The sequence below is a fragment of the Periplaneta americana genome, chromosome 6 (assembly GCF_040183065.1).
Source record: "Periplaneta americana isolate PAMFEO1 chromosome 6, P.americana_PAMFEO1_priV1, whole genome shotgun sequence".
NCBI classification, from domain to species: Eukaryota; Metazoa; Arthropoda; class Insecta; order Blattodea; family Blattidae; genus Periplaneta; species Periplaneta americana.
The window spans coordinates 18190027-18202176 of NC_091122.1; positions in this window are offsets into that span (position 1 = coordinate 18190027).

Below are 12150 nucleotides of genomic sequence, written 5' to 3' on the forward strand. Positions count from 1 at the left end.
TTATGTTATGTTATGTTATGTTATGTTATGTTATGTTATGTTATGTTATGTTATGTTATGTTATGTTATGTTATGTTATGTTATGTTATGTTATGTTATGTTATGTTATGTTATGTTATGTTATGTTATGTTATGTTATATTATATTATATTATATTATATTATATTATATTATATTATATTATATTATATTATATTATATTATATTATATTATATTATATAAAGAGTGTGTTGATAAGTAAGTTTTCAATTTGTTATGGGGGCTCTTGAATCTCAGGAGGAACAAATTTTATTTTACAACAGGGCAACATAATCTGCTTGGCTCATTACCCAAATTTTTTGCATTGCATTTAATGCATATGTATTTTATGTTTTTTAACTCGATTCAATTGAGCATAGTTAAAATTTGGATTATAAAATAATGAAATGCCAAGCTAACATATTATTACTGCATACTAAATCAATACACTCTTGTTGTTCGTTAATTCTCTGAGATAAACATTATTTTAAGAAATACAGGAAACGAATACACAGAATAGTCTATCAAGTTTTCTGTGCATAAGAAGCTATTTTAATCTTACCTGTCCTCAATTCACTCAGAAGTTACTGTAATAACATTATAGCATTATGTCCATACAGAGAAACTACACTTTCCAATGGTGAAATAATAATTAATTATACAAATCGGTTAATTCAGCTTCCGATATTGCTTCATACGAACACAGAAACATTTTCTGTAGGCTATGATTCATAGCTTTCGATTGTTGTTGTCCAAGGCCCCTTATAGACGAAGTCATTTGTTTATTTCATTACACGGCCTTAGATGGCAGTTATTTTAATTTTAAAACTCATTTATCTCATTAAATATCAGTCCTATCAAAATTTTCAAAGAATAAAACTTATCGGAAATGATTTTAAAGAAATGTTTGTTATGTAACATGTTTCATAAACACCAATAATAAGCGAGATATTTCGATTTATTTAATTCAGGCCCCCTTATAACCCCCCTTTTAAATAATGTATTTTGAACGCCATATAGCCTATAATCTAAGTTACAACGAACTTAATTTATATTCCAATTTTCATCGAAATCCATTCAGCCATTATCGCGTGAAAAGGTAACAAACATACAGACAGACAGACAGACAAAAATTTCAAAAAAGCGATTTTCGGTTTCAGGGTGGTTAATTATATATGTTAGGACCAATTATTTTTGGAAAATCGAAAATTACCAGAAAAATTTCGGCTACAGATTTATTATTAGTACAGATATAGCCGCTATTCAGTAAATTATAGAAATGAAGATTTAATTTAACATATTCTCTACATCTACTTACATAACCCCAAAACGTTTCACTTTTAGCTATATCATCAATATAACATTAATATGTATAATTAATAAAAATAGTCACATCATGGCATTAACTATAATAATATTTCATTTCAAATGATAATAATGTCACCTCACGTTTTGTAGGTTTTAATATCCAATACACAGTTTTACACACCGCAGAATCAGACCTGTAAATTATTTTAGTAAGTCTTGAAGATTTAATAACCAATTGAATTTGAGCTCTAGATATGTCAGCAATCCTGCAGGTCATGGCCTTCGTGTAATAGCCTATTGTTTATTGTAGTGTGTGTTTTGTTTTATTCTAAAATGTGCTAAAATGCAATTAGTGCTCAAAACTGACGACAGATATATTTTTGAAAATAGGAAAATGATGTAGGAAAATTGACATTTCACTGATAAATACTATTTTTCTGAAAAACTTTGGGTTCCAAGCTTCAAAATGAGGGGTCATTTATTAAAATTCGTTCAGCCGTTTTTCCGTAATTTCCATTACCAGTTCAAATTATATATATAGAAGATAGGACATACCTCAAACATAGTACTTATCCATTTCATTATGGTTGCTAATGTTTTGGTTGTCATGGAAATAGTTTTCAATTCACAGCAGTGAAATTAAAACGTTTAATTCAGTGCTGTGAATAAAGCCATTGTATAGGTTGGTAAGGACAATGAAATAAAGACCAGTTTAGCTACCAGTTATGGATAAAATAAATATTTCAGTGCTGAAATAGTTTTGTTCCCAAACCATTTGGAGCAGAGGTTTACACCATTACTGGCATCTATATTTCATTATGCTTATCTAAAGTCAATTTTAAATTTACGCCCGTTCTTTCTAATGTGTTGTTTGTGAAGAAGTTATAAATTAATGAATGTATGGATTTTATGGTTGGTTTTCATGGAAAAAGTTTTTAATTCACAGTAATGAATTACTTACTTACTTACTTACTTACTCACTTACTTACTTACTTACTTACTTACTTACTTACTTACTTACTTACTTACCGGCTTTTAAGGAACCCGGAGGTTCATTGCCGCCCTCACATAATCCCGCCATTGGTCCCTATCCTGAGCAAGATTAATCCAGTCTCTACCATCATATCCCACCTCCCTTAAATCCATTTTAATATTATCCTCCCATCTACGTCTCGGCCTCCCCAAAGGTCTTTTCTCCTCTGGCCTCCCAATTAACACTGTATATGCATTTCTGGATTCGCCCATACGTGCTACATGCCCTGCCCATCTCAAACGTCTGGATTTAATGTTCCTAATTATGTCAGGTGAAGGATGCAATGCGTGCAGCTCTGCGTTGTGTAACTTTCTCCATTCTCCTGTAACTTCATCCCTCTTAGCCCCAAATATTTTCCTAAGAACCTTATTCTCAAACACCCTCAATCTCTGTTCCTCTCTCAAAGTGAGAGTCCACGATTCACAGCCATACAGAACAACCGGTAATATAACTGTTTTATAAATTCTGACTTTCAGATTTTTTGACAGCAGACTAGATGACAAAAGCTTCTCAACAGAATAATAACAGGCATTTCCCATATTTATTCTTCGTTTAATTTCCTCCCGAGTGTCATTTATATTTGTTACTGTTGCTCCAAGATATTTGAATTTTTCCACCTCTTCGAAGGATAAATCTCCAACCTTTATAGTTCCATTTCGTACAATATTCTGATCACGAGACATAATCATATACTTAGTCTTTTCGGGATTTACTTCCAACCCTATCTCTTTACTTGCTTCAAGTAGAATTTCCGCGTTTTCCCTAATCATTTGTGGATTTTCTCCTAACATATTCATGTCATCCGCATAGACAAGAAGCTGAATGAATTAAAAACTATTAATTCACAACCATTGTTTAGTTTGCCAAGGACGATGAAACAAAGACCAGTTTAGATATCAGATATGGATAAACAGATTTTATGCGCTAGTGGAAATTATCACCCTCTCCTTCGCCTGGGCGCTAAATTTCCTTCTCGCGTATAAAAAACCAATTTTACTCTCTAACACTATAAAGTACTGTTATACTTCCATTTTTGCCAACATAAATTTCATATTTTGGTAAAAGTTTCTTCATATTGTGCCAGTACAGTTACAAAAATTACTAAATTTTTACGGAAGTTCTGTCACCTTCATGGCACTGTTTATTTTCAACACGAAGACAAATATGTTGTCCCTCGCACATCTGTACACACAAGTTGTCACACTCCCTCCACTGATTTTGGACACGGTGCGAGACCTGGCCATTCACCTCTCGATTCCCGTTGGAAGAGCCCGGGCACAGTAGAGTGTTTGGGTATTGTCTCTATGGAAATGCACTTCTTTATTGTGCAGGTCAAGAGCAGTGGAGCGCCTTGGTTCAAAAACCCACACTCCTCATTTATCGTCATAGCTTCATTTTACGTCGCCATGTCTAAGAAATAAAAGTTCGGAATATTTCATAATAACAGAAGATAAAATAACTGGACAATTGGAAAACATCTCCATATGCGGATGATATAGTGCTAATTTCCAAAAATGAACATAACTTTCAACAGGCGGCGATCGAATGGGCAAATACATGTAAAGAAGAGGAATCAAAGTAAGCCTAAATGAAGCAAATTTTTTTGTTTTGTTGAGGTTGTTATATTCTTATTATGTCCTTATTCTGTGTGTGTGTGTGTCTGTGTGTGTGTGTGTGTATATATATATATATATATATATATATATATATATATATATATATAAATTATAATTATTCATTACAATTTCAAACAAATCATCCACGTCATATTGATGTGTGAATCGTTTCGACTATCAATTGCATTGTTGTTTCGAGATTAGACCTTACTGAATGAGGAAGCGATTATGAAGCCGTTGACAAGAAAATTACGCATTATAAAATTGATATGCGGGGAGCGTGAAGACAGAAATTAAAAGAACTATCAAACCTTTATTTGAAATCCCAAACATTCTTACTACAATCCCACCCATGATTAGAATAAAAATCACGAACAGCATAAACATTTGACGGAATTATATGAATTCGATGGATAGACTATAACCAGGGCCGGATTTTCATGCAGATCGCGAAAATCACGACATAATAGATATGCAATAGATTTTTACTAATCTGTACGAATAAAGTAATTCTGATTAATAATATGCGGATAAAACAATCACGACAAATCGCGAAATAGAGCTCATAGCGAAATATCAACACATTCGCGAATTATTACTATCGTGTCGTTTTATAGCGAATTTCATATTCTGAGTTTTCCCGATTTTTTTCACTTGAATTGTTACACATCCAAGCAGGCTACATTACATGGTATTCCAGGTGTTCTGATTACATTAGTGAACTCGAAATACGGAGAACTGAACATTTCACTAACTTGAAAGTGTTAATTTGAGGGCTGCAATTTTTTTTTTTTTTTTTTTTTTTTTTTTTTTTTTTTTTCGTTTTTAATGAATGTGTACGAAATGAAACTATAAAAGTTGGGGATTTATCCTTCGAAGAGGTGAAAAAATTCAAATATCTTGGAGCAACAGTAACAAATGTAAATGACACTCGGGAGGAAATTAAAGCAGAATAAATATGGGAAATGCCTGTTATTATTCGGTTGAGAAGCTTTTGTCATCCATTATGATGTCAAAAAATCTGAAAGTTAGAATTTATAAAACGGCTATATTACCGGTTGTTCTGTATGGCTGTGAAACTTGGACTCTCACTTTGAGAGAGGAACAGAGATTGAGATTTTTTGAGAATAAGGTCCTTAGGAAAATATTTGGGGCTAAGAGGGATGAAGTTACAGGAGAGTGGAGAAAATTACACAACGCAGAGCTGCACGCATTGTATCCTTCACCTGACATAATTAGGAACATAAAATCCAGACGTTTGAGATGGGCAGGGCATGTAGCACGTATGGGCGAATCCAGAAATGCATATAGAGTATTAATTGGGAGGCCAGAGGGGAAAGGACCTTTGGGGAGGCCGAGACGTAGATGGGAAGATAATATTAAAATGGATTTGAGGGAGGTGGGATACGATGGTAGAGACTGGATTAATGTTGCTCAGGATAGGGACCAATGGCGGGCTTATGTGAGGGCGGCAATGAACCTCCGGGTTCCTTAAAAGCCAGTAAGTAAGTGTGTTAAATAGTCTCAATCCAACAAATATTGTGTATTGGCCACACCGCACCTTTACCGGAATCCAACGAACCTTCAATATTAATTATTTGGAAAGTAACATCCATAATGAGTTAATACTCCAATTCCAAAATACAGTAATTATATGTTCCAAAATTTTCATTAATCTCCGCCAAGAGTACAAATCAATCTCCAACAATCTCCGTCGACATATATATATTAAAAAACACAAATGATAAAATTAATCTCCATAAATACCTGCCCCTGACTATAATGACAAGGTAAGAAAAAAACACATATATGCAGGAATAATGGTAAAATAAAATAGGGAGCTACAGCATAAATCAAATAATACAGAAATTTTTTTGATCAGATACATGAAAATATCAATAATTAATGTAGAACTAATATTTTAAATACTGAATTAATAAATGTGGAAAATATTTTTATAGATAAAGTTCGTAATAAACTGGCCAATCAATGTTTCTTAGAAATATTTTCTCGTTATAAAATAAAAATAAAACAGTTCTATCGATGACTGCAGGCGGGTTACGATGCAGGACAGCACAGGTTGAAGGCCAATGCACTAGTCAATCGCTTGCCCGGTTCCGCACTCTATAACTGTTAATTTCGGTTACGGTGGACGTAGATCGCTTTTTTCAGGAGTGTGACTGTCCTAGTATAAATAAAACAGAAGAGAGGAAAAAATAAACAAAATTCCTTTCAAAATCTTCTGAGAAAATAATTGGTACGAGACGTATCTAAAAACGAGTAAAAGTAGATTATTCACGAGGCATTCGAACCCAGGACCCGTGTTAAAAAAGGTGTAAGGCCAATGCTCCTTCGTAAGTCGGTCAGCGGCCGAGCGGTAACTGTTAATTTCGGACGGTACTTGCGCCGCTGTTGCTCCTGGAAGGAAGGGAAGTCACAGGGGGCGATGAACAGAGCTGGCCGCGCGCTGCTCAGACAGTGGCGGGCGATGAACGGTGCCGCCCGCCCGGCCAGCGAATATGTGCCGGTCGTTGACAGAGCGCGACACCGTTCTTCTCTCTTCCCGTTGCCGGGCAACCATTCATGAGCGTACGGACGATTATCAACAATATCGGGGCAGAGCGGCCTTGACTAGGCGGGCACGTAAACATGGCAGGGGATGCAGGTGAAAGGTTGGCCACCGCGTCGGACCCGAGGAAAAAGTTGACACATGCTTTCCAGTTTCATAACCAGGGAACGGATTTATATGGACTAAAAATATATGAAATATGTAAATATATATGTAGTTATTTTTACCAAAATATGGAATTAAATATGGATTTTTACCAAAATATGGAATTAAATATGGACTTAAAATTATAAAAAAATGACTATGTACGTTAAATATTGGTACATTTTAATCAAACTAAACAAAAAATATAATGGACGTACCTTATCTTCCAATGTAGTTTCAACAAAACACAATTTTTATTGTCTGTTACCATAACAATAGGTTACAAACATTTCTTTCAAGTGCTGAAAAGTGAATCTTCTTCTATTGTCTCTGAGGATAGATTTATACTGACTAAAAGAGCGTTCGACGTCACAAGAAGTAACTGGTACATAATTCAATTTCACAATGTCTGCTGGGGATAAGTCCAAGTTAATCTTCACTGTTGATTCACCACTCATCACAGCAACAACCTTTTGTAGTTCTTCATATCCAGGGTTTTTTGAAAGTACAGTGTCCACCTTAGCTCTTACTGCATCTGCAACTTTACCTCTACCACGATTCAGTTGTTCCACAGTACTATTTATAATTTCAAAACTTTCAGATAGTGAAAGGTGCCTATTTTGGAGACTTTTGAGCGTTTTTATGATGCATGAAAATGTATGCTGAATGTGAGCTAAGTCATTCTTCACACTTATGTCACAGGTAACTGTTTTCGCAGTATCAATTGAGACTGCATCTTCAGAGTCCAATGCAAGGAGAACATTGTTAATAGAGTCTATATGTTCGGCATAATATTCAACTGCTTCTAGCCATGTACCCCATCTAGTTAAAATTGGCTTTGGTGGCAATGGAATTTCAGGGTACATTTCTTTCAACACGTTAACTCTACTGGGAGCTTTGAGAAATACTTTTTTCACTGATGAAATCAACAAATCTACTTTAGGGAAATTGTTTCTGACCACTTCTGCCACACGATGAAATGCATGCGCCACACAAGTAAAATGAGTCAATTTAGGATATACAACAGATAATGCTTGTCCAGCTTTGACCATATAAGGGGCAGCATCGCTAATAAAGAATAACACATTATCGTACATAATACCCTTTGGCCACAGGATACCCATAGCTTCGTTGAACAGTTTAACTATAGTTTTGTTATTGCACTTTTCTAGAACATCACAATGTAAAAGAATTCGTTCAGAATATTGTTCACTTAACAAACCGATAACTACATTACCAACAAGTCTACCTTCTTTGTCGGGAGTCTCATCAATGGAAACCCAAATTGAACTATCTTTAATTTCATCTCTTATCTTCTGTATTGTCTCATCGTAGATGGATGGAGCATACGTCTTCCTAAGTGTTGACTCATCCGGGATTGTATGTTGAGTATATTTTTCAAGGAATTCCCTGAAGACCTTATTCTTTAGTTTGTAGAGAGGAATATCAGCAGAGATGAGAGAACGGCACAGGTCGATGTTAAACTCAGATCTTACATTCGATGTTGTTGGTTGTGTTAAAAACAATTGTCTCTGCTTGGAATTTAGTTGTTTGTTGGCCTGATGTTTACTAGTTGTAATGTGTTGTTGCACCAGGAACTTTTGTGTAGATGATACTGCACACTGACACAAATTACAAAATAATATTTTATTGTCAGTTGATAAACCATCTTCTTTAAATTCTGAAATGTAACTTGTTAGTTTTGATTTTAAATTGACTGAATGACGTACTTTTGGCATATTTACCGTCTTTATAGTATGATTTACAAAACTGAACCTATGTGTACTCTGACTGGCATTTAACTGTTGAGCTGCACAACTGAAGTCTGTTAAAAATTTTAAATTAAATTAATACAGTTTTGTAACTTACTTTCCCATTGTTGATAGGACTGCTAATTTTCAAATAACTCTGATGTTAAAGGGATTACTGAACATGTGTTTAAATCTCTATTGTTGAAATGTATTTTTAAAAGTTAATGGAATTTTGTTTTGTTTTATTGTTAAACCTAATATAATATGGACTGTTTTATATGAAATATGGAAAATATATGGAAATTAACGAAAATATGTACTAAACTCTAAAATATGGAAAAATATGGAAAATAAAAGTAGCATTTTTCAACCCTACACATTGTGAAACATAAAGATAATGCAAAATATAAATTATATTAGCTTTATAAGTAAATATGTATTTACATATAAATCCTTTCCCTGTTCATAACAATTGAGATCCTTTGTCATGGTTTCTGTTCAAGCTGCTTCCTTGAAGTGTGATTCGAAAAACAGGCATTCTATAAATGAAACCAAATTAGATGAACTTTCATTTCTGGATTGCACAGAAAAATACATTTGTAATCCCGAAAGTAAGATATTTGACAGCATACATTATACGGTTTAAATAAACATTTTTTTTTTCACAAATTTACATGAACTAGACACGTGCATTGTATTCACTCCTAATATTATTTTATTTATGACTTCGGCATTCAAAAATGGTCTTCAACAAAGTTCGCAACGAAAAGCATAAATAATAAATATGGCAATTAATTTCTCAGATACTTAGGGTGTGGGAATATAGGCCTACTGCTCATTACCTCTTAATCTTATGAAAGAAACGAGAAAAAAGTTAGAGACGATTTCAAGTTCATTCCCGTTATGTCTTTAAATTTAAAATAAAGACTCATCAATTTTTAATAGAAGTTAATATATTTCGTGTACATCATTTCCTGACAAATTGACTCGTAGATACTGAATATGAACAAAATCCGTCTAATAGTTTAGTAGGAATCGCTATAGACAGAGACAGTAGTACTAAAATTATTATATTTCATGTACATCATTCCCTTATAAAATGACACGTAGATACTGAATATGAACAAATTCATCTAATAGTTTAGTAGAAATTGCTGTAGACAGACAGAGTAGTACTAAAATTATTATATTTCATGTACATCATTCCCTGATAAATTGGCACGTAAATACTGAATATAAACAAAATCCGTCTAATAGTTTAGTAGAAATCGCTGTAGACAGACAGACTAATACTAAAATTATTATATTTCATGTAAGTTACACCATTCCACGATAAATTAACACGTAGATACTGAATATAAACAAAATCCATCTAATAGTTTGGTAGAAATCGCTGTAGACAGACAGAGTAGTACTAAAATTATTATTTCATCTACATAATTCAATGATAAATTGAAACGTAGTACTGAATATGAATAAAATCCGTCTAATACTTCAGTAGAAATCGCTGTAGACAGACAGAGTAGTACTAAAATTATTATATTTCATGTAAGTTACACCATTCCATGATAAATTAACACGTAGATACTGAATATGAACAAAATTCGTCTAATAGTTTAGTAGAAATCGGTGTAGACAGAGTAGTACTAAAATTATTATTTCATCTACATAATTTAATGATAAATTGACACGTAGATACTGAATATGAATAAAATCCATCTAATACTTCAGTAGAAATCGCTATAGACAGACAGAGTAGTACTAAAATTATTATATTTCATGTAAGTTACACCATTCCATGATAAATTAACATGTAGATACTGAAATGAACAAAAATCGTCCAATAGTTCATTACAAATCGCTGTACAAAGACAGAATAGTACTAACGTTATTATACTGTATTTCATGTACATCATTACCTAATAAATTGACTCGTATATAGGCTACTGAGTAAACAAAATCCGTCCGAAAGTTAAGGGAAAATCGCTGTACATAGCGTTCCTGAAACTAGTTTTTCTGTTGCAGTGATCCGAAAGAGTATATTTCAGCGGAAAATTACGAAATCCATATTCTGCAGCATCACAATACTTTCTCTTAGGCTATATTTCTAGAATGAGAAAGGTAAAAAACCAGAATGAACATAAATTCTTGTGATACTACCAAATATGTATGTCAGAAACGATGTCCATCGTTAATAAGACTTAATTTTTACGAAAAACACATTTAAAATGAATGTAAGAAAACGAGTAGTCGTTTATTATAAGGTCTGTGTCACTTGCTAAGAAACCAAGTATTAAAAAATACAGTTCAAGTGAAAACAATTTATGGGAAATCCCTCTCGAATAGATGAATAAAATTATGTTTGCAACTATCTCTTGAAAAAAAATTTTACCAACATTTGTTAAAAAGAAGAAGATTGAAAGTTAAAGTTAGGACATGTGAAACTGTAGAAAAAAATTAAAGGTGAACGATGACAAAATATGAAAAAGAATGAGTGGCAGAATAATATTATAACAACATTAAAAGGAATTGAACGATGAAGAGAAGAGAAAGGAATATGCGAAGGAGGAGAAAGACACGAAGGGCAGTTAAAAGAAAAATATCTTGAGTTGAGGTTTCACAGGACTTTAATTAATGGCATTCCTAAGGCGTGAAAATATTCGCAAGACCCACTTTTGTGCTCGAAAAGGTCTTCGGGGTCATAGCAGTGTGCTTCGTTGCGCTTCTGGTATTCGTCTTTTCTCTCCACGTTTCTGTGGTAACAGGCATTTCTGAAACGAATCGTCCGTCAACTTTTTCTTCTTTCACTAAGTTGTTAACATTGTTCTTACGTGACTTAAGGCATTGATGTTATTGAATGGTATTTTAAAAATATCCTACATGAATCAGAAATGTCACGTTATTCGAATTAAAGTTATATTTTAAAATTATATTAGTTCCCTTAGAACTTAAGTACTGTCAAACTTATACAGTCAAAAGGTAAGGATGTGTACTCGTTGATTAAGAGTTTAGATTTCCGTTAGCGTGGCAAAATATTTGTTGTTAAACGCCAAAAATTTAATTTCCTGATATTCTAAATTTTCCAGCACTCATTGTGTTTTAACTGCTTAGGAATGGCTCGAGGTGTTGCATCTAACGTTCTAACCGTACCTATATCTTAGTAAAACAACTGTTCATTCAATGTATTTACATGCAGTACGATGCGTGATAAGTCAAACACTTTGAGACTATAAATTTATTAAGATACATAAAAATATCACAGATGTTTATAGATTAATGATTAAAGATACATGACTGCAGTAAATTTCCTGCCTTATGCCATTATGAGGTTCAATTTAAAAATAGTACTCCTTGTTCTCCATCAGTATCATATCTTACCATCCATTTCAGCTAAAAACCGAGGACAGAGAATATAATATTTTGGCTAAGTTTAAGAATAATATTAAAATGGAGGTTACAGATGTGGGATATGATGTATGGACTGATTTAGTCTTGCTCAGGATAGGGACCGATGGAGGGCTTATGTGAGGGCGACAATGAACCTCCGGGTTCTTAAAAAAACATTTGTACTCGTAAGTACGTACGTAAGTATTTGTAATTGTAAATATTTGTAAGTAATTGTCTAGTTTCAAAAATAAATTAAAATTGCACTTTTTGAATTAGATTCCTTTCAGTTATAAGCCCTTTTCTCTGCCATAGTTTTGTAAAAA